Here is a 23,732-nt window from a genome sequence, read left to right as displayed (position 1 = left end):
AAGGATTTTCCAAAATACTGAAACCAGGGCCTCACTCTGGATTGTGGCCTGGGGAAGGGTGATTGTAATGTAGGCTTCTTGTATGGCAGAAAGAGCCTGAGCTTGAAAGTCACAACTCATTAATACCTTGACAGTCCCAATCCCAGAAAAACAACCCTGAATTTTTTTCTAGAATGTTTATCCATAAAAAAATTGCTGTTTTAAAGTTAATATATTAATTCCAACAACAAAGAAACTTCTCTAGAAACACATATTAAGTGAGAGAAGGAAAACAATTAAAATTAGACCACGACTTTAACAGATCTGTATGACTCAGTTCAGTAACTCAGTCATGTCTGACTCTTTGCGACCCCATGGACTGCAGCACACCAGGCTTCTCTGTCCATCACCAGCTCCTGGAGCTAGCTCAAACTAATGTCCATCGAGTCAGTGATGCCATGCAATCATCTTATCCTCTGTCATCCCCTTTTCCTCCTGCCTTCAATCTTTCCCAGCATCAGAGTCTTAAGCTGTGCTCAAGACCAGGAGGGCAAGAAGAATAGAGTAGACTTGGTTATTACCTAAACAAATCTATTCATAGAATCTACGGTCCAACATGCCAAAATTTAACTTATAAAAATGCAATTTTATAAAAGGAACAATATTTAAGAAGAAGCATTAAGCCACTTAACCTCTCAAAAAAAAAAGTCTTACTAAAATCATGCTCTTTACTCCACGCCAAGGATGAGTCATCATCTGTTAAACTATAAGGAAAGGAGAATTCCTTGAAAAATACACAACTCCAATTCTCCAAATTCAAATTTGTGCAAATTACTTAAAGATACTCCAGTGAGCATTACATAGAGTAAAAAGCTCTCTAAGGTCCTATATCTAAATTTCAGCTGGCACATGAGTCTCCGTGGTTCCATTTGTCTTTCTTAAAATACATGTGTCTTGGGTATGGGATAGAAGGGATAGAAGTAAACAAACAGTAGATAAAATTTTAAAAGAAGTAAAAAATAAATGACAAACTTTAAAAATATAATCTTACAATAGAGATTTTTAGCTTGAAAAACATACCTTACAATATAGGTTTTTTTTAAGTTTCACTGATATGCAATAAATACATATATTTAAAATGTATAATTTGATAAGTCATGACATATGTATATACCCTTGAAACCACCAGCAATCTGGATAATGAACATAACTATCCCAGGTGGCTTTTAAGTCAAATAGATACATGATGGTTTTAGCACAGACGCAGTTTTTAGGAAAATAAACTCTTGATGGAATTGTTATTTTAAAAAAGAAGAATCCACACAAGTGTCCAGATATTTTCATCAACAGATAAAATAAACATTAAAGCTTTAGATTTTTTCCCCCTAATTTAAAGAGATAAGCACATATTGTATTATTCTAGCTTAATTAGATTTAGGTCCAAATATACAAATATACTCAAAAAACAAAATCTTGGTATTTTCAAATGTGCAGGAAAATGAAAACAAAAGCCATAGTAACAAGGCATTATATTTGAGAATTTAAATATACACACATTAGGATTTCAGCTAACTCCAAAGCAAAACAACTTAGAAAGATTACACCTACATATTACAGCAATATAAAGACTTCCTAATTTTGGCATATTAGGCCCAGGACATGCCCATCTCCCAGGCAGGACTGGTCTGGGCAAAAATGAGGGAGAATGAGTGCGTCTTTGGTAACTCTCAAAAACTTTCATCTCCACTTCTTTCCTCCTCTCTCAGTGTTTCTTCCATTTTTCAGGGAACACTCCTTGCGTACAGAGCCCTCACTGATGTACCAGCCCTCCCAAAGCTTTGGAAAAATTTTTGTCCTCAAGAATCCAAACCACATCCATACACAGATCTCCCTCGACTTACAAGAGGGTTACATTCTGATGAGACACATGTAAACTGAAAATACTCTAAGTTGAAAATATATTTAAAACACCTAAATTACCAAATATCATAGCTTAGTTAAACCTACTTTAAATATGCACAGAACATGTCCACTGGCCTACAACTGGGCAAAAACACCTAACACAAAACCTATTTTCTAATTAAGTATTAAATATCTCATGTAATTTGCTGAATACCATACTGAAAGTGAAAAACAGAACGGCTGTGTGGTACAGAATGGTTGTAAGTGCCTTGGTTAGTTACCTCATGACTATCATCACAAGAGGATCATTTAGCATATCGTTGGTCCAGAAAAACTGTCAAAACTCAAAATTCCAGTTCCTACAGAATGTGCAGAACTTTCACACCTCTGTAAATCACTGGAAGCTGAACCCTGGTAATTTGGCTCATCTGTATTCTATTTCTGGGTGCAGAGTTTCTGCCTCCCATGGGGAGAGCTAACAAATGGAATGAATTCCTAGGATGTGAGCTCCCTTTCCTTTCCGTCCTCCCTGAGCAGCTAGCTGCAGTAGCTAGAAAAGGGACTGTTCTACCCTTAGGTGTCTAAGGCACAAAGAAGGCCCTCTTTGCCAAACTTAAAAGAGAGGATGAAAAAAAAGGAAGGACAGATTCCCATGAAGGTTGGCCAGGATTTCCAGGAGGAAAGTCCATCTGACCTAGCTTACTATAGTGGCCTCCACTAGACTTCCCATCAAGTTAGATCGCATATTGTCCAACACAAGAGACCATCTTCATATGGGGATCTTTTCTCCCCCATTTGGACCGTGAACACCATTATGGACAGGTGCCATGTCTATTATTAGTCTCTGATTAGGCTTCCCAAGTGGCTCCGTGGTAAAGAATTCACCTGCCAATGGAGGAGATGCGTGTTTGATCCCTGGGTTGAGAAGATCCCCTGGAGAAGGAAATGGCCACCTACTCCAGTATTATTGCCTGGGAAACGCCATGGACAGAAGAGCCTGGTGGGCTACAGTCCATGGGATTGTAGAATCTGGTGTGATGTAGCTACTAAACAGGAGCAGCAGCAGAAACCCCCAAGCATGTGGGACACGTGTTATTTATAAACAAAAATAAAATAATTAATAAAAGTCATTATCTCAGATTAGTGCTATTTATGCCGTAAAAACACATATATCCACTTTAATATTTGAGGTGAAAGATACCCTAAGGGTTTTATTTGTTTAGGAAATTATATAGTTTTTATAATAATGGAAACAAAAGATTAGTTCTTTATGTACACTAGACAAAGGAAACATAAGATTTTCTTGTTCACTGTGCAATGTAGCTATGGGGACTACATTTCCATTGTGCAATTTTCAGTGTTACACATTTTCTTCAGGCTCTGTCACAAAGAAAGCAAAGCAACAGGAGAAAACAACTTCAAAGGTGTAAAGAAAAGCTAGGAGAAATTTCAGACCATGTCCACTGCAAGGTTTCCTGGGGTTCATAAACGAGAACAATTTCATGATTTCTGGTGGAAACACTGGCAACATTATATGTTTTTAATATTTCATCTCAAACTCAAGTAAAAATTATCAACTCAAATGCAGTTGTTTCAGGATTCAGTTTTAGACCTTCACACTAAGTCAAAAGGCATAAAATCCACAAGAAGAAATCTTAACGTTTTTGTAGACCACTATTACACAATGTGGAGCTATGACTACTCAAGGTAGTAGACAACTAGCTCTAAATATATATCAAAATAGTTTAGAATATAATTTCTACAAGGACAATAATATCTGTTCCTTTTCTTCACTGCTATAATGTATTGCCTCGTAAAAGTAGCTGGCACATAATAAATGCTCAATAAATCTGCTGAATGAAATGAACAGAAGTCAGGAATGGGATACAGGTGTACAAAAAAAAAAAAAAAAAAGACCAAACTTCCTCTAAGAGGCATAGATTTTACAAAGTATAATTTCTGGAAAGTCTCATTTCACCAACTCCAAAATGCAGTTTATCTATCTCATATTTGAATTGTTTAAATAAAAAGTATAATGGACCGTTTGTTTTGTAAATCAAAAGGGGGATTCATTCCATTTAATCAAATTGAAAGGTCTTCTACTACTAATGTCTGAATAATGTGAAGTATTTTAAGAAACTACTAAACATTCTCTCCAAATCAATGGATTTGGGTCCTTAGAAAATCTTTTTACTCAAAGGATTTTTATGTAAAATTTTTTATTTAAAAATACATACTCATTTTCATACTCCTTGATTTTCTCGGTAAAAAGAAGTCTTAAAAATCAAAACAAAAGTTAACTCAAAGGGATACATTTCAGTTGAGTTGAGATTATTGGAACACAATAAAGCTGATGGTTACTTCATCAGGAACCATTAATCATTCAACAATGGCGAATTCTGGAAAACCTCAGTGGACAGGGTGTGGGGTTCTGTCTGGTTTTACAGAGTTAAAAACAAAACAAAGGACCTGCTTTTCACATCTCACGTGCTGTTCTCAGGCCTGCACGCCCCCTCAAAAGGTCAGGTGGCCACGGTCAAAGCTCAGACAGCCACCAATGCTCATCAGGCACTGGGCGCCAAGCAATACAAAGTTTGGATGCTCAAGATGTTTTAAGGTAATGTAAACAATAAAAAATTCTGTGGGTATCTCTCCAAAAAAGAGGCTAACAGAAAAGCAGGAAATACTAAACACATCATTACTGTCCCTTTTTATCACCTCACATAAGTTAAAACTTGGTTTTAGGTTTACAAAATGGTTCCTTAAGTTTTGTGCAGGTAAGATGATGAGAAAGTTCATCTTTTGAGATAGGGCAAAGCAAATTTTCTATATAGAAGGCCTTTGCCTCAGTCTCATAAAAGCAGAATGAAATAGATGAAAACCCCTTTTCCATGCCAAAGAGAGCCAAAGGAAAAAACCTGCAGTAATCAAGGAAAAAGACTAGTGCGAGAAGAAGAGCAAAATGGGAAAGACACCGCATTAAAAGAAAGACAAATTCATGCAGTAATATTAAAAAAATTGAAAAACAGTGGTAGAACAAAGCAAAGAAAGCTGTGAAAATCAGATAAAATTTAAAAGACTTGAAAGGTCTTCTACTACTAATGTCTGAATAATGTGAAGTATTTTAAGAAACTACTAAACATTCTCTCCAAATCAATGGATTTGGGTCCTTAGAAAATCTTTTTACTCAAAGGATTTTTATGTAAATTTTTTTTATTTAAAAATACATACATGGTCATTTTATTTAGTAAGTTAAAAGCAAACATTCAATACTAAAGAGTTGTACATAACATCACATGAAACTTTATAAACAACAGTGTGGACTACACATTTAGAAGGAGAAAAGAAATCTGATCAGTTTGAGTTTTCATCAACTGAATGCTCAACAATAAGGACAAAAGAACAATATACTTTTAACAGTTGCTTTCGGCTTAGCAACCTTGCATTTGAGGATCACTGTTCACTATACTTAATATTAGTTGGAACGAAAAAACTATTTCTTTGTATGTCCCACTTGTTTTTAATAAGTCTTACTCTGAATAAACTAGAATTTCATTTCTACTTTAAAAAGTGATATAGTACCATTAGGTTGTGACAACTCTTCTGTCAATAACCATAGAGAGGAAAAGCTGAATTCAAAGGAACTGATATAATGTGCTAACTCTAGGCTTTTGATTTTTAAAGACTCAGAACTCACTTTTGGGGACAAGACGTTAAAAAAAAAAAGAACTAGTTTCTTAAAACACAGCCTTTCCATACCTGTCTTCACTCACCTTCCTAAATAAAAGATTATATGGAATAAATGAAATCCTCCAAGCTACTATATTCTGACACATGCACATTTCACTGTACTCAAAGTACAAAATGAGTGTCAGGAAGGGGTCCTGCACATGCAAGTTTTATAATCTTTAATAAAATGTATTATCTTCTAGATACATAAAGTTTGATCTTAGAACATCAACAAGTGCTACAATCCAGGATACACCAAAACTTAATGTTAACATTTAAAATCCCTTCCAAAGTTCCTCACCTCTTTAGGTTCCTTATTCATTCTTCTGAACATACCAATAAGAAGTCTCCATAAATATAAAGTTAAAAGGAAAAAATGGCCTTAAGACAAAAGATCTAAAGTAACAATTTTTTAATAATGACAAAACAAATGTTCATTTCTAAATGTGAATGTTTACTTTTTATTTGCTTATACTTTGTCCTTCTCCAGTGCTTTTAAAAAGCACTTACAAATTACCCCTACAAGGCCCAGTGTGAGTGAGGGCCAGGAAACTGCCTTCTCTCTTCGCACTGAAAAGACAAGAACTAGGAGAGTCTTGGAGGTTAAGTGTAATGCTCAAGGTCACATGCCAGTTGGTAACACGGCTCAGTCTAGAGCTCCATGGACTTTAATTCTAAGTGTATGGCAACAGATAACACAAAAACAATTTTCTTCTCCTTTTGATCACTGACAGAGTATACTGTTACCCATTTTCCTAATACTAAAAGACACGGATAGGCTCTAAAAGTTATTTCTATTCCTCTTCTTTCCAGACAATTCTTCATCAGAAACTTTGTTTTTTTAAAAGCTGAGGACATCCCACATATCTGTAAAATGCCAAAAAGTACTCAAATGTCCTCACCAAAAAATGTTAAATAAAAGAAAAAGATGTGAGCTACAGAAATCATGTTGAAATCTGTCAAGCAAAAAATTAGACCTTCCATCCTGTAGAGTATATGCTTCGGTGTAGCTTCTAAGTGCCTATAAATTAATTGTTTAAAGTTTCATTTTAGATTAACTGCTTTCAAAGTGTATGAACAAAAAGGCAAGTTTTTAAAATTAATTGTTTTAGCTAATGAAAATGCAATATATCAACTAAAATGGATTAACTGACTATTTGGCTAAACAAAGGATTATGTATACAAAATTAGCCACATTGTGCTAGATAGTTCACCCATTTGAAAAGTTTTAACAATGTTATGGAACACTGTAACACTTCTGAGTAGATGAGTATTCAGATTTTGTTACAGAGGACATCTCTTTCATGAAAGATATTTCTTGCATTTTATACTTTCAGAGGGCACAGTAATTAAAGTGGTTTTATTGACAAGTAAAGCAGAATGATTCTATAAATGAAGCAAGTGGTGTAGGCCCCATCAATTTTGCTTATTGAAAAAATATGTATTACCCAGTTGTATAATGCCAAGTAAGTGTGTGGTGAAGTTTAAAGTGTTTTATTTACTGATTACATATACCTTCTTTATGATTCCTATTACACTATTTACTACAACTATTTGAAAAGCTAATTATTTATTAAGTCTGCTCAAGAGAAAGAATATCACTCTTGAATGGAAAAAGAAATAAAGCTTAGGTCCTTAAGAAAATCATGCTGTTTTATTTCCACAGTGTTGGTTTGATAAGTTGACTTTTATTATTATTAATTCTGAAGCCAATAATAACATCACATCATCATTAAGGACACTCAAAATCTAATTTGTATATCTATATTAATTATATATATATATAAACATCCAACTTAGTGAAAGGAAGTTTGGGAATCAGAAATTCTTTCAATTAAAAAAGAGGGCATGTTAGGTATTAAGATGAGATATTTGATAAGTACTTATCAGAATATTTTAAGTTTAATCTTCAAAATAAAATTTTCCTAATAAAACATTATAATTCCATTTCTATTTACAAAAATAGTAATTGAAAACATAAAAACTCAATTCATTAACACAAATAATTAGTATTCTCCATAATATCACTTACAATGTCATTTAAGTACTCATAAACAAATCGAGAACAAGATTGTTTAATCCATTCCACAACATTCATCAAGACTATTTATGTACCAGGCACCCTGCTAGGCACCCGAGATTAAATTATGAATGAAATACTACTCTTATCCTCAAACAGCTTTGTGTTTAGTAGAGGAGAAAATCACATGTAACAGCAAATGTGTGATATGTATCATTATAATAGAAGTATGCATACTCTGTTGTGCAAGTTAAAATCAAAGAGTAATCAGCTCAACTCATCCAATAACTAAATTTCATGAAAACTCATATAAACTTTAAAGTGTAAATCCCAAACAACACTGTGCAGGTAGATAAGAACTCTGCTTACTTCACTGACAGTAATAACTCTTTATCTTTACAAAAAGCATACTTCTAAAAAATATAGTCACTCACGTTTCTAGATGTACTAGGAACAAAGCAAAGAATTAAACTTGAAAATAGGTACTAAACACTGGTCTAAACTCATTCTGACCTCATGATAACCCTATGAAGAAAATTTTTCTATTAATCCCCACTTTATAGATGGGGAATCTGAGGTTAATTTGGCCAAGATCACAAAGATAGCAGGAGGAAATACTGAGACTTGAACCTACAGAGACTGGTTATGGAGGTCCCCTTCTTAACCACTACGCCAGACACCCTCTCAGGGGGCGATGATGATGATGATGGAGCAGCTAACACCAAGTGCTCCCTAACCTGTGCCCTCTCACTTACCCTTAAGGCAACCCTTAGAGGGGAAAGTCATCCCTCCCGTTTACAGGAGAAAACTCTCATAGGCCAGGTTTGAACTTGCCAAAGGTCAGTCAGCCATCCTGGGATTGTGGCTAGATTCAAACTCAGGCAGCATGGCTCCCCTGTGTTAATAAGGCCTCTGAACGATTTCAGTCTTAAACACTCATGAAAAAGGCCACATGATGAAATGTATTAAACGATTCAGAAAGGCTTTGTATAAGTCTTCCTGAAACACTCTGCCAGGTTTGGGGGCTTATGACAAGCATTTCCTTATGACAGCATTTACATTTGAGTCAACTTTACTACTTTGGGCTGATCATAAACACATTGCTCCTCTTTAAAAAGAAATTTTTCTGCAGAAACTTGGCAGACTTCAGTACAGGAACAGTCTATTCTTTACAATTAAATTTAGCAACAACTTATTCTGGTTAGTCTGAAAGAAAAGGAGAGAATGAACTACTAAGAGGCCTTTGGTGTACTTTAATATTTCAAAACATGTTTGGTTTGGCCTAATTTGAATCTTGTGGACAAGTAGACCAGAACTTGATTCAAAAAGAATAAGTACCATTTTAAACAGGCTGAATTCTCAAAAGTAGCCTCAGAAGGTGATTCAGAGTATTTCTCATAATTTTTATTTTTACCTCAAATTAAATACTAAAGATGCATAGGGGAAGTCTCATAAAGCATATATACAGCCACACATGTGTACTTTTGAACAGCCTGCAACCAAGAAACCAAATTAAAATTTTGCTCAAGAGCAATCAAGTATACAAAAAAGGGATATCAAAAGAAAAAAAAAATCCCTATTTGTCTTTTAACACATCCCACTGTGCCCAGTGACCAGGAAATAAAAAATTCTGTGTTATAATTTCTGGCTAGAATAGAGGTGAGCTAAAGATGAAGTGTCAAACTGGCTTTCCATCTTACCTCGCTTTCCTCCAACAGGTTCAAAGACTTTGTAATCTTTACATTAATATTGAATTCTCTCTTTTTTTTTTTCCAAAAGGGAACCTACGAAACTATTTTAAAATTAAAACAGCAAGCCATGCCACTAGGCAACCTGTCTTCTCGTGGTCTATCTCATTCAAATCAGACATACCTTTTGCTTAGCCTTTACTGAATAAAAGTTTAACTTTGATTTGGAAGACAACGTACCCGTTATTAGCCGTCTGACACTTTTTGCAGGTCATAGAGTCTACCAGTTCAATTCGCTGATTATGACCGCTCACTAAGAAAGCTTGCCATTACCGCTCATTTTATAAGCGTTGGCAATACCTAGAAATACAGCAAGGCTGGTGAATAAGGAGTCGAGGGGCGGGGGAAGAGGGAGCGAGGGAGGAAGGCAGTCGCCACCTCAAATCCACGGCGGACCGGGAACCTCCAGCCCACACCGTGATCCCTTACCCTCCCCAAAGTGGACCTGCTACATTTTCCCAGACCGTCCCCCCGCCCCAACACCCGTCCCCGCTAACCCAACACGGCACTCACCCTTCAGCGAAGTCGGCACCGGGTCCAGCTCCGAGACGGGTCGGGGTGGCAGCGAGGGAGGGGACGTCTGGGCTGTGGGCGGGGGGTGTCGGTGCGTCACTCGAGTGCAGGACGGTGAGTTCGAGGGGTGGGAGCGGAGCGGAGCAGGGAAATCAAGTCACTGCCGAAAAGGGACGAGGAGCAACGAGGGGGGTGGAGGGGAAAGCCCGTTCCCTAAAATAAGCCCACCGGCCCCTGCGACCCCCTGCCCCAGGGAGGGAAAATAAAATCCGGGGAAATAAAAAGACTGACAAATAAACCTCTAAAACGATGAGATGCGAGGGTCAGACTTTAATTTAAAGGGGGGAGACTGAGCGAGGGCTGGAGGGGTGACAGAAGTGGCTCTAGGTCTATCCCATGCCTTTGCAGTCCCCAAGCGGAGGAGGAGGCTGGCTGAGGGGAAGTTGCAGCGGCTCCCGAGGAGGAGGCGGAGGAGGCGGAGGAGGAGGTTACACGGTAACAAGTACAGACAGCCAGCCATGGATCGGAGGGGCGCTGCGAGCTGGGGCGGCCGCGGCGGGGCGAGCGGCCGCGGCAGCAGCACCGCCTGCTCGGCTAGCTCAAGACATTTAATTGGATTGATGGGTTGTGCAGTGACTCACAGACTTTACAGAGTCGTAAAGCAGTCCCCGCCCAGCTGGACAGGGAGATGCGGTGGGGACGGCAGGGTGAACGGGGGCTGTGAAAGAACCGGGAGGGGAGGAGGCGAGTGAGAGGGCGAGGCGTTGGAGGGGGCGGGGAGCGGAGCGGAACCACCCAATGCCGAAGCCCGCCGCTCCGACGGGCGTGGGCGTCGGCCAATGACGGTGCGGCTCGATAGGCGGCAGGCTTCGCCCCTGGCCCAATGAGTCTTCTAAGGACACTGCCGCTAACGGGGCGGGGGGAAGTGGAGTTGGGGGTGGGGAGTAGTGGGTGGACGTTGAAGTAGGGAGGGAGCGGTGGAGGGAAAGATGAGGCACCGGAGACCGGCGGAGTCACTCAGCCCTCCTCGCTCCAGAAGTGCGCCTTCTGCCAATCCGAGGGCCGCCTGGGGGTGATGGACGCAAACGTGTGCCCAATGAGGAGGAGAAGGTGTCGCTCCGAGCCACAGGGGAAGGAGTGGGCGGGCCAAGATCCTCCCCTCCCTCCGGCACCCAGGTCCTCCCTCCCGCCCTGTTCAGGTCAGTCACGCAAATAACAGTGTGAGGGCCGGGGCCGTGCGCGGGGGTGGGGCGGCGGAGGGGCCGCGCTGCCTACGGCGTGACAGCGATAGGGACTGGCTGTGCTGCCGACTCCGCACCGACCGGAGGAGTCGATGAAGAAAGGCTGGCTCCTTCCTCAGCCTTCAAGCTGCTGCTGTTGCTGCTCAACCTCTGCCCGGCGCTGCCTGGGAGCCCCTGCGGCCAAACCCCACTCCCGAGTGGCAGAGAGATTTGGAGTGAATCGGATCAAAACTTTGCCTGCCGTCGGTGCAGTGCCCAGTCTCGGAGACAGCTCCGTGTGACGTCCTCTGGGGCTGTGCTCTGGGAGCCGAGGGATCTGGACGCCGAGACCGGAGGCGTTTCCCTCCTTGCTTGCCTGTGTCCAGGGGAAGTCAGGGTAGGGTGTGGACAGGTTGAAACACCTCCAGGATACATAACATTTCTTTATCGGGTTTCTGGAAAAGGCACTTAACCTGACGCGAGTGAAGCTGTGTGGGCTTTGTGCGTGTATATATCAGCTTCCTCCAGCCCTTCCTCCCGCATGCATTACTCTTTTTCTGCCACTTCTCTGCCCACTCTCCTCACCTTGGACCCTGACACCTTGTACTCACTACTAGATCTTGCTGCTCATTCCCCGGAGCTACGGCTTTTTACTCAATTTCTTGCCTACTGTCTAGGAATCATTGTACACACCTTAACACTCCATGCACTTGTACTTGAAAGTAACTGGGATCACTAATAAACCTGAATAGAGGTACCCGTAAAAGAAATACACTGGCAAAAATCCACCTTGTTAACCACAAGATGCATTTCTGCAGGTTATTGAAATTTATGACAATTTCTTCTTATTAAAAAAAAAAACCAAGAAAAGGCAAATCACATATCACATCCCTAGAAAAAAATATTTTCCAGTCCACTTAGAATACTCAGTATCCATTTTCTTTAGAAAAGTCAACTGGAGAGACCTAGGATTGACTTGTGGTCTTGAAGGGAGCAAGATCATTTTTTCCCCACGATTATCAGAGTAAAACCTACAGTGGTCTGGAATTCAGAGGAGAGGTAGTAAGTGAACAATAAGCCTTAAGGCTTACCCTAGTCATAGGGAGGCTTTCCTTGATTACTGTCATTTTAAGATAGGGACCCTTCCCCTAAGCTGTAATTGTGACACTCAACCTGACACCTCTTACCTCTTCTCTTTCTGATTTTAGCCTTATTCCATGATGTCGGCCTGCATCCTGAGTCCACCTAAGAAAATGAACCAACCTGCGGACTTCCTATAGTGCCCAGAATGTGTATGCATTGCCCCTCGGTGTGTTTAAACTTCTTTGCAGTTTGGCAATGCAAGGACAGCAGCATCCTCATTCAGGGACATAATGATACTCAGGAGGGGGGCCATGTTCCCTTAGCCAGGTCACCCTGTGATGATTGAAACACACTAAATCCCTCCTGTGGGAAGAATCAGCTCCATCTCTAGTGTGGGCTATGCTACTACATTTAAGAATGTGCTAATGATACTTTCAGAAAGCCTACTTCTTACTTCTTTTGATGTGAGGTTATTTTATGACTCAGGTGAATATAATTGATTGTGGTGTTATCTTATGTACTATGAATGTCACTAAAAACATAGATGATTTGAGTCTAAACTACACTAGAGGATCTTTCAGAGGATCTCCAAATAGCCAGGGTTAGCCTTCTGTGGCAGAAGTTGCTCCCTTGTCAGTTGATACTGGCATGCCTCCAGTCCCCACCATGTGTCATCTTCTAATTCTGTGCTCACCCTATTCCAGTATTTCTTAAATGGTTATCTTAGACCCACCTAGATTCCTGAGTTTGCTCTCAGACCTGCTGAATCATCATCTCTGTAGGCTGGTCCTGGGCTTCTGCATTTTTAGCAAATATGCCTGTGACGTGAATAAATATTAAAAAATCAAGTGTTTCATTTGAAACCCCCTTTTTATTCCTTTCTTTTGAAAATTTAAGAACTGTTACTTATTTATTCCTTCCTTTTTTCTTTCTCACACATATTTCTTTCCTTTTTTCCACATATATTCCTTTCTCTTACACATTTTTTCTGTCATTTTTGTGATCACTTACCTTTCTATATTTCTTGTGCACAGGATTGTATAATACACTGGCAGAGTAATCCCTTAAAAAAATGGGTGAAGTTGGCAAATTCCCTTTCATAAATACCGTAGGTATACTTTATAACTACACCATTTAAAACATATACTAAGTCAAATAGATGTATAAGCTTAAAAATAACACTGTAATTGATGTTATGTATAAATCTCAACATGTGTGAAACTTACTAGTTTATGATTTTGAAGTATACAAAAAGAATTTTTTACATGGGGGAATCACATTTCAAAATGCAAATTTCAATGTACAAATGATTTGTTACTATCATTTTCTAAACAGTGGAGTGAGACTAATGATGTACTGAGACCTGTTATGGTTACCAAAAAAAAAAAAATAAAAAGTGCTATATGAGATTTTTGTTATCTCAAAGAGCTTATATACATACAACTCACATGGACCAGGAAGCAAAAGTACATCCGTTATTAAAGATGGAGGTTTCAACCCGAGTTTCATTAGCATTCCTACAGATAGAGCCCAAATGAACATTAGCTCGCAATCCAAATTACAAAATAAATGAATTAAAAAGTCGTAATCAGCAAGAGGAGGCAGAGGCAGAAAAAAAGAAAAATTAGAATTAGATTCTAAATCTGAAAAAGAACAAGAATAGGCCCATTTTGCTTATGAACATATATGCAAAAAATTCTAAATATTAGCTAACCAAATCCAACATTCTTACTCCAGAAAAACTAGAAGAAACCTTGAGACTCATTTCCTGGAGAAGGAAATGGCAACCCATTCCAGTATTCCTGCCTGGAAAAGTCTATGGACAGAGGAGCCTGGCGGGCTGCAGTCCATGGGGTTACATGACTGAGCATGTGTGCACGAGGGTGGAGGGAGATGGGTTGGTAGCAATAAAGTGGTAGAACTAAAAAAAAAAAAAAAGACTAATTTCCCTCTCTTTAGAATATACCTGTCTAGCTACCTATCTAGCCGTTTATCATGAAAATGTAATAAATCAAGTAGGGTTTATTTCAGAAATTCAAATATGATTTAACATCAGGAAACCTATCCAAATAATTTACCTCAAGAAGGCTAAGAGAGAGAAAGCATTGGAAAATGTGCATCACTTATTAATAATAGAAACTTTCAGAAAAACTAGGAATAGGAAGAAATGTACTTAACTTTATGAAGGACCAAAAATGTACTGCAAAATATTATTAATGGATTAACTTTAACACATTCCATTTAAGTGTGGAATCAAGACAAGTTTGCCACTGCTGCTCAAATGATATTGAAAGTCCTGGCTGACGAAATAAGATTTGTAATAAAAGGATGAAGAAATTAAATGGAAGAATCAGAAGGAAAGCGATAAAAATTCGGGATTTTTGCAACAATATGATCAACCACATAAAACACCTAATAGAAACAATAAGCTATTAGAAATAATACAAGAAAGCCACAAAGTGACAGAAAGCAATTTTTTTTCTCTTTCTTCCACAGAACTACTTTTTTATGGGGCACATGGCCAACCAGAATAAAGACAATGTTTGCTAGCCACCCTTTGTAGCTGTGTTGCCACGTTCTAGGCAAAGGGTTAAAAGCAGATCTGGTGCACACATTCCTAAAGGGAGAGAGTATGCTTCATCCTCTTTCCTGCCGTCTGAAATGAAGACAGAGTAGCTGGAGCTTCAGCAGTCATCTTAGACCAAGAGCTGAGGTTGGATATGGAAACCACACACAGAGGAACAAGAAAGAAGGCACCTTCTGTACTAACACTAACCCTAAAGCAGCTACCTCCAGACTTCTGGAACTTCTTGAACACACCTCCGTCTCATTCGTGCCACTCTTATTTTAGTTTGTGTGTACGCATGTATGTTGTTGCAGACAGCCAAACTTAATCCTAAATGATACAGCAACATTTCCAAATTCAAAATCATTTCATGAAAACCAGAAGTATACTTACATACTAGTACTAAAAAATTAAAAATAAGATACTATTTATAATAGCAAGAAAACTCTAAAAGTCTTCGGGGATTAACTTAAGAAAAATGCACAAACTTTATGAAAAAAAAATGTTAATACTGGACTTCCCTGGCAGTCCGGTGGTTACGACTCTGTCCTTCCACTGCAGGGGATGCAGATTCGATTCCTGGTTGGGAAACTAAGATTCTGCACACTGCATGGTGTGGCCAAAAAAAAAAAAAAAAAAAAAAAGACTAAAGAAAAAATGTTAATGCTATTTAAAGACTTCAAAGAAGACCTAAATAGGGGTGTGTATAATGTTTGTGGATAGGATGAAGTAATTTTACTAAGATAATTGTGTGTGTATGTGTGTGTGTTTCGTCTCTAAGTTGTGTCTGACTCTTTGCGACCCCATGGACTGTAGTCTGCCAGGCTCCTCTGTCCATGGGATTTCCCAAGCAAGAATACTGGAGTGGGTTGCCATTTCTTTCCCCAGGGCATCTATCTTCTTGACCCAGGGATCAAACCTGTGACTACTGCTGCATTTCCTGCATTGCAGGCATATTCTTTAACCGCTGAGGCACTGAGGAAGCCCACTGAGATTTTAATAATCTCTAAATGTGTTCATAAACCTAGTGCAAACCATTCAAACTTGTAACAAGATTTGAAAAATTTAAACATTCTCAAATACATATGGAAGATTAAATTCCATTATAATCTGGTCATTTTTTAAAATGAAAATCAGGGGAAATTTACCTTCCCAGATAATAAGGCATATTATAAGTCATAGTAGCAGACATGTAAAACAGAGAACCAGAATAGACAACTCAGAAAAAACCCATTTACCTATGTGAACTTGGTATGTGATAATGGTAACATCACAAATCTATGAGGAAATCATGTAGAGACAGTCAAATATCACTACAATAATAATACCATATAACAAATAACCCTGAAATATCAGTGACTTATTAAAGCCATTGTTTTATCTCTTTCACAGGTCTGTATGTGAACTGAGACTCTGCTGATCCCATGTGGTTAAGACTTGATTGGACTCAGCTGGGCTTTGCTCCAGGACACAGGTTAAGTTCAGCTCTTTATCATATGTCTCTTTCTGGCAATGACAGGAGCTCAAGAGGTGAAGTCAAATCACTCAAACACATTTAACACTTCTGCTGCCATCATATCTCCTAATGTTTCATTGGCCAAATAAGTCACATGGCCAAGTCCACCAAAGTAGTGGAAGGTGCTGCAAAACCACATGGCAAAGAGCATAAGTGTGTAATTCTATAACTGGGAGGATGTGAAGGATTGGGAATAATAATCCAACCTAACAGAGAAGTTTTGTTTCATAGATAATGTTGGAAAAATTGGTTCACCATAGAGAAAAATAAAGTTGCATCCATATCTCATACCATTTGTAAAGGTAAAATTTCAATGAATAAAAAAACCTAAAAATTAAAGGGAAAACTGTAAAGCTAATAGAAATTAAAAGCAGAAGAATTGCTTTGGAATCTTAGGATAGGAAAAGATTTCTTCAAAGACTCTGAAATCATAAACTATAAAACCAAAAGATTGATGAACTTGACTATATAAAAATTAAAGTTTTCTGGTCGACAAAGAACATCATAAGACAAGAGAAAGTTGATAGATTGAGGGATGTTTCCAAACCAACAAGAGATTAATGTCTACAATATGCTAGGAATTTCTGCAAATCATTGAGAGAAATAACAAAACAAAACACAGGAAACACAATAGAAAAATAACCAAAGGATATGAACAGGCAAATTTACAGAAAGGAAGCTTGAGAGACTAACAACTAGATGAATAGATATATTGTACAACATGGGGACTATAGCAAATATTTTATAATAACTATAAATGGAATATAACCTTTAAAAATTGTAAATCATGATATTGTACACCAGTAACTTATATAATATTGTATACCAATAATTGTTGTTCAGTCACAAAGTCATGACCAATTCTTTGTGACCCCATGGACTGCAGCAGGCCAGGCCCTCACTATCTCCCAGAGTTTGCCCAAGTTTACATCCATTGAATCAGTGATACTATCCAACCATCTCATCCTCTGCTGCCCTCTTCTCCTTTTGTCAATTTTTGGCCAGTTTACCAACTATATTTCAATTTAAAGAAGCAGATGAAGAGATATACAATTCCACTTATAATCAGATAAATGCATATTAAAATAAGACACTTCTTTACATAAGTTAAATAGGCAAAAATGTGAAAGTTGGGTAACACCAAGTGTTGTCTAGGATAGGGGGAATCAGGAATCCTCATGCATTGCTATTGGGTGTTAAGTCCCTGGTATAGTCATTTTGGAGTTATCTAGAAATAGGTAATAAAACGTAGCATGTGGGGACTTCTCTGGTGGTCCAGTGGTTAAGACTTTGCCTTCCAGTGCAGGGTCTGCTGGTTTGATCCCTAGTTGGGGATGTAAGATCCCACATGCCTCCTTGTCCAAAACACCAAAGCATAAAACTGAAGCAATATTGTAACAAATTCAATAAAGACTTTGAAAATGGTTCACATCAAAAGAAAAGTAGCATATGTTTTCCTAATGGCCTAGCAGTTTCACTCCTGAGAATATATACCTTTAAGAAAATCTTGAAACATGTCTATAAAAGGGTACAACTGAGAATACTCATCGCAGCAGCACTTGAATTAGCAGCATATTGTTGGCAAGCTTAGTATGTATTGTATTGTATGTATGCAATACAGAGAGGAAATAAAATGTAGCAGATACTATGGAATAACATGCAGTTGCTAAAAGTAATGCACTAAATGTATGTCTTACAACATGGATAAATCTTTAAAATGTTTTATACTGAAAAAGGATAAGAAACAAGAAAACAGTGTAAGCCCCAGGCCTTGGGATGTCTTTCACTAAAGGGTACTTCAGTGTTTTTCATTTCTGCTCTTAGCTGGGGCACTTTGAAGGAAGGATAAGAAGGTGCTGTTGTGATTCACTTTTAACTCAAATATTTCCTTCTAGTTTTCACATGAGGTTGTTGCAGGTTTTCATGCAGGTTCCTCCCCCTTACCCCCTAAGTTTGGAGATAGATTGGTAATTTTTCAAAAAGATTTAAGGGTTTTCTAATCTAAAGACAGGGGGAATGGATGTGATGGTTCTTGAAGTTTCTCCCAGCCCCATCAGGTTAAGAATCTCCCCCATGCAGACATGTGGGAAACACAATTGATTCCCACAAAGGTACACTGAGAACAGCCACTGCTTGGGTTATACTGCCTTAAAAGCTTGTCTCTGCCCTAAACCTTCCTTAATGGCTCATTACTAGCATATGAAATTCTGATGCTTAGTAATGCTACGCTATGATTTCATGGCCCTCAAAGTCCAAGAATTTGCAAGAGCCCAGGTGGGGAGCGCCATAGGGCGGCAGCCCACACACTTCCAGGAGGACTAAAAAACAGGTGCAGGCTTCTCTCTGACTAGCTTTGGGTCCCCAATTTCTGCAGAAGCTAGGATGTGATCTTACAAACATGACTTTTTTGAGATCAAATATCTTACGACTCTCATTTAGGGTCTGTAACACTCATCACCAGGTCCCAGGATTGGGACATTAATGTGAGCTCACATGTATTACATAACCCTAAAAAGAGCTAATGATTTACCCATCAGTAGCTTCTGTAATTCTTGGGAGCTGTGTAATCCAATCATCCCATATTTGTTCAACCATTACTAACAGAGTTCTAGGGAATTTGGGGAGATGAATTAGGAAAAGATTGAACCTAGATTATAGAACCTAAAATGCCTGATTAGGAGTTTCAAAGCAAGAGAGCCTTTGGAGTTGTTTGAGAAAGGTCTGATGTAAAAAGACTGTTTTAAATTTAAGTGAGAAAATGTTTATTGAGAAAATGGACAGTTATTAAGTCCCTATTATAGGAAAGCTCCATGGTAAGCACTACTGTGAAAGTGCTGCACTGAATATGCCAGCAAATCTGGAAAACTCAGCAGTGGCCACAGGACTGGAAAAGGTCAGTTTTCATTCCAATCCCAAAGAAAGGCAATGCCAAAGAGTGCTCAAACTACCGCACAATTGCACTCATCTCACATGCTAGCAAAGTAATGCTCAAAATTCTCCAAGCCAGGCTTCAACAGTACGTGAACTGTGAACTTCCAGATGCTCAAGACTAGATTTAGAAAAGGCAGAAGAACCGGAGATCAGGTTGCCAACATCTGTTGGATCATCGAAAAAGCAAGAAAGTTCCAGAAAAACATCTACTTCTGCTTTATTGACTAGGCCAAAGCCTTTGACTGTGTGGACTACAACAAATTCTGGAAAAGTCTGAAAGAGATGGGAATACCAGACCACCTGACCTGCCTATTGAGAAATCTGTATGCAGGTCAGGAAACAACAGTTAGAACTAGACATGGAACAACAGACTGGTTACAAATTGGAAAAGGAGTACGTCAAGGCTGTATTGTCACCCTGTTTATTTAACTTGTGTGCAGAGTACATCATGAGAAATGCTGGGCTGGAGGAAGCACAAGCTGGAATCAAGATTGCCGGGAGAAATATCAATAACCTCAGATATGCAGATGACACCATCGTTATGGCAGAAAGTTAAGAAGAACTAAAGAGCCTCTTGTTGAAAGTAAAACAGGAGAGTGAAAAAGTTGGCTTAAAGCTCAACATTCAGAAAACTAAAATCATGACATCTGGTCCCATCACTTCATGGGAAATAGATGGGGAAACAGTGACAGACTTTATTTTCTTGGGTTCCAAAATCACTGCAGATGTGATGGCAGCCATGAAATTAAGATGCTTGCTCCTTGGAAGAAAAGTTATGACCAACCTAGACAGCATATTAAAAAGCAGAGACATTACTTTGCCAACAAAGGTCTGTCTAGTCAAAGCTGTAGTTTTTCCAGTAGTCATGTATGGATGTAAGAGTTGGACTATAAAGAAAGCTGAGCGCCAAAGTATTGATGCTTTTGAACTGTGTTGTTGGAGAAGACTCTTGAGAGTTCCTTGGACTGCAAGGAGATCCAACCAGTCCATCCTAAAGGATATCAGTCCTGAATATTCATTGGAAGGACTGATGTTGAAGCTGAAACTCCAATACTTTGTCCACCTGATGTGAAAAACTGACTCATTTGAAAAGACCCTGATGCTGGGAAAGATTGAAGGCAGGAGGAGAAGGGGATGACAGAGGATGAGATGGTTGGATGGCATTACTGACTCAATGGATATGAGTTTGAGTAAACTCTGGGATTTGGTGATGGACAGGGAAGCCTGGTGTGCTGCAGTCCATGGGGTCGCAAAGGGTTGGACATGACTGAGCGACTGAACTGAACTGAAGCACAAGAGGAAGAAGGTCCTTGCCTTTAAGGAATTTCTGTTCGCTGGGTGTTCTGTTTTTGTTTTTAACATGGGTAGGGCACTATTCTGAGATTTTAACCAGTGTGATTTTCCTATGCTTTCTCTACCCCAGCCTGTTCCCTGAGGGTATGGATATTACACGGCAGAGATTTAGAAAGAAGAGTCAACTCTTGACTTCTAGGTCTTGAAATGGGCTTTAGGAAGTCATGGCAGAGACAAGAGTTTTAGAGAAAAGGCCTGGGATTTCATGAGCTGCAAGGCAACATAAACTATAGGTTTGGAATTATAATTTGCGGTGGGGGGTGGAGGGGGGTGTTGGCCCAAAAGGTACTGTTAATGGTTCTCCCACAGTCTCTCTCAACTTGCCATGTTTAAAAAAAATATTGTTGTTTAATGATATTCTAAGTAAACAAAGGGACTTCCCTCGTGGCTCAGTGGTAAAGAACCTGCTTGCTGATGCAGAAGACACAGGTTTGATGCCTGGGTCAGGAAGGTTCCCTGGAGAAGGAAATGGCAACCCACTCTAGTATTTTTGCCTGGCAATCCCATGGACAGAGGAGTCTGGCAGGCTACAGTCTATGGGGTCCCAAAGAGTCAGACACAACTTAGTGACTAAACAAAACAAAAAGTAGACAAAAATTGAAAATATTAGCCTGAATTTCATTGTTTATTTTTATATTGTAAAATATCCACTTTAAATGCAAATATAAGAGCATTCAACTTATAAGCAGAATCATTAAAAAGATCTAATTCATATTTTGTAGATTGTAGGTGCTTATGTATTTCATTCTTACCAGAACAATGGAAACTACTGCACAAAACCAATTCAGTTGTTTTTATTTCACTTTTTGATATGTGCTCACTCCACCAACCCTGTACTTTCAACTTTCTGATGAATAAGGAAGGACTAAAAGGAAAAGGAACTATGGAATGCCCTATATTTCCCTTTCCTTCTATGTCTTCATTTTCAGGATATAAGATTCCTTGACTGTTCTTGTCTTTAGAATACTATGGCTCTTTTTTCTAGCTTCAGAACAAGTCCTGGTTTGAATGGAAGGCATGACCTCTCAGGGCTGTCAGCACCCCTACTTACTCAATCAAAGATGAAACATTCTTAAATCTTGCCGAACTCACAAACACTTGGGACAACCAGAAGTCTGTGCTCATGTGGCAACAGGAACAGCAAACACACAATGCGTGAATATGCCTTCTGCTCCACTGTCTCACCCAATTTCACATACAAAACATAGGTTCAAAAATAAAATCAAGACAGCATAGCAGCAGAAAGCCCTTCTGAGTGCAGGCTCGCGTGTGATTGCAAAGGTAGCACACGATGCTGACACTGTTTTCAAGAATGGTTGAAGGGCACAGTTGCCTCACTCAGAGGAAATAATGATGTGCTGGCCTGAGGGTGGAAAAGAAAGGCTGTGGCTTTGAGTGTCGTTGAGAAAGGGTCTCCGTGTTCTGCTCTTGTACCCCACATGCCCACCTCTTCACCAGGCCAGACCTCAGAAACCAGTGGGAGAAGATAAAAGCAGGGAAGACCTGAACCTTGCATCCAAAGCTTCCACTGACAAGTGGGGAATAGAAAAAAATCACAAAGAAAAAAAAATAAGCTATTTGTCATCCTACCATCCAGAGAGAGTCATTGTTAAGATTTTGTGTGATTTGTAATCTATGCATGCAAGAATGCTAAGTCGCTTCAGTCGTGTCCGACTCTGACCCCATGGACAGCAGCTCACCAGGTTCCCCTGTCCGTGGGATTCTCCAGGCAAGAATCCTGGAGTGGGTTGCCATTTCCGTCTCCATTGTAATCTATAGTCATACAAAATTTTTTTTTCATGCAAAATTTTAAAGGTAAACATTTCTCAGGCCACTTAAATACACTGCTGGAAAACAGTTTTAAATATAACTTCCCATTTGAAGGTGAGGATTTGGTGGTGGTTTGCACAGTGAATTCTGGAGGGAAGAGTCTGTCAACAGAGAGCCTGGTCAGGAGATAAATGCAAGAATCCCAGAGGGGATCTGGGCTGGAGATTTGCGAAGAGGAGAGAAAAGATGGGACTAGATGAAGCTCAAAAATAGAATGCAGAGCAAAAAAAAAAATCCAAGTTGTCAAAGATTCCATCTATTTCTAGTTCAAAGGCAGATGAAATAAAATACTATGTTATTCAGGAATACATACATAACCATTACAGCTGTAAAGCAAAACAAAATTCAGAAAGGTAGTTCCCAAGAGAAGCCAGGGAGGCAGTTATGTTCAGAAGTGCACACAGGCACTTCCTAAGGGGCTGGTAATAGCCTGTTTCTTAAGCTGGGTTGGTAGACATATGAGTGGCCAATTTTTTAATTTTTGTAAACAATATCTTTTCATTTTATACAGGCACACCTCAGAGACAAATGCTTTGGAGTTTTTAACCGATTTTAAGAAAAACCCCCCAAAATTTGAGACTGTTTGCAAGTTTGGTTCCAGACCAGTGCTCAGTCACTTCAGTCGTGTCCTGACTCTTTGTGACCCCATGGACTGTAGTCCACTAGGCTCAGGTCCATGGGGTTCTCCAGGCAAGAATACTGGACTGGGTTACCATGCTCTCCTCCAGGGGATCTGCCTGACCCAGCATCGTGCCTGTGTCTCCTGCATCTCCTCCACATTACAGGCAGAATCTTTAACTCCTGACCAGTGCAATAAAGCAAATATATCAAAATAAAATGAGTCATGAATTTTTTGGTTTCTCAATGCACATAAAGGTTATGTTTACATTTCTCTGTAGTCTATTAAGTGTGCAATAGCATTATGTCTAAAAAAAAAAAATGTACATACCTTAATTTAAAACTACTATATTGCTTAAAAAAAAAAATGCTAACCATCACCTGCACCTTCAGAGAGTCATAATCACTTTCCTGGTTTCCTAGTAGAGAGATTTGCCTCTTGTTGATGACTGCTGGCTGATGAGGGTTGGGGCAGCTGTGGTAATTTTTTAAAATGAGACAACAATGAAGTTTGCCGCATTGATTGAATCTTCCTATCACAAAAAATTTCTCTGTAGCATGCAATTCTGTTTGATAATATTTTACCCAGAGGATAACTCTTTCAAATTGGACTCAATCCTATAAAACCCTGTGACTGCTCTATCAACTAAGTTTATGTAATATTCTAAATCCCTTTTTTGTCATTTCAACAATCTTCACAGCATCTTTACCAGGAGTAGACTCC

At 39.1% G+C, this 23,732-nt stretch overlaps 1 protein-coding gene and 1 long non-coding RNA gene across 2 annotated transcripts in view; one reads left to right on the top strand and one right to left on the bottom strand.

Moving 5' to 3' along the window:
* The window catches only part of SERTAD2 (SERTA domain containing 2), a 106,156-nt gene extending 95,681 nt beyond the window's left edge, over positions 1-10,475 (bottom strand). Inside the window, exon 1 of the mRNA XM_065929053.1 lies at positions 9,892-10,475. The gene's annotated coding sequence lies outside the window, so the exon portion shown is untranslated. The remainder of the gene's footprint in view (positions 1-9,891) is intronic.
* A 394-nt stretch (positions 10,476-10,869) lies between these two features.
* On the top strand, positions 10,870-23,190 carry LOC136162803 (uncharacterized). Its single transcript, XR_010662172.1, has 3 exons — positions 10,870-11,090; positions 16,153-16,234; positions 22,902-23,190. It is a non-coding gene; the product is annotated as an uncharacterized lncRNA (long non-coding RNA).
* The last annotated feature ends 542 nt before the right edge of the window (positions 23,191-23,732 follow it).

Source organism: Muntiacus reevesi, chromosome 3 (genome assembly GCF_963930625.1).
Source record: "Muntiacus reevesi chromosome 3, mMunRee1.1, whole genome shotgun sequence".
Classification (NCBI taxonomy): Eukaryota; Metazoa; Chordata; class Mammalia; order Artiodactyla; family Cervidae; genus Muntiacus; species Muntiacus reevesi.
This window is presented reverse-complemented; position numbering and strand designations above follow the sequence as displayed.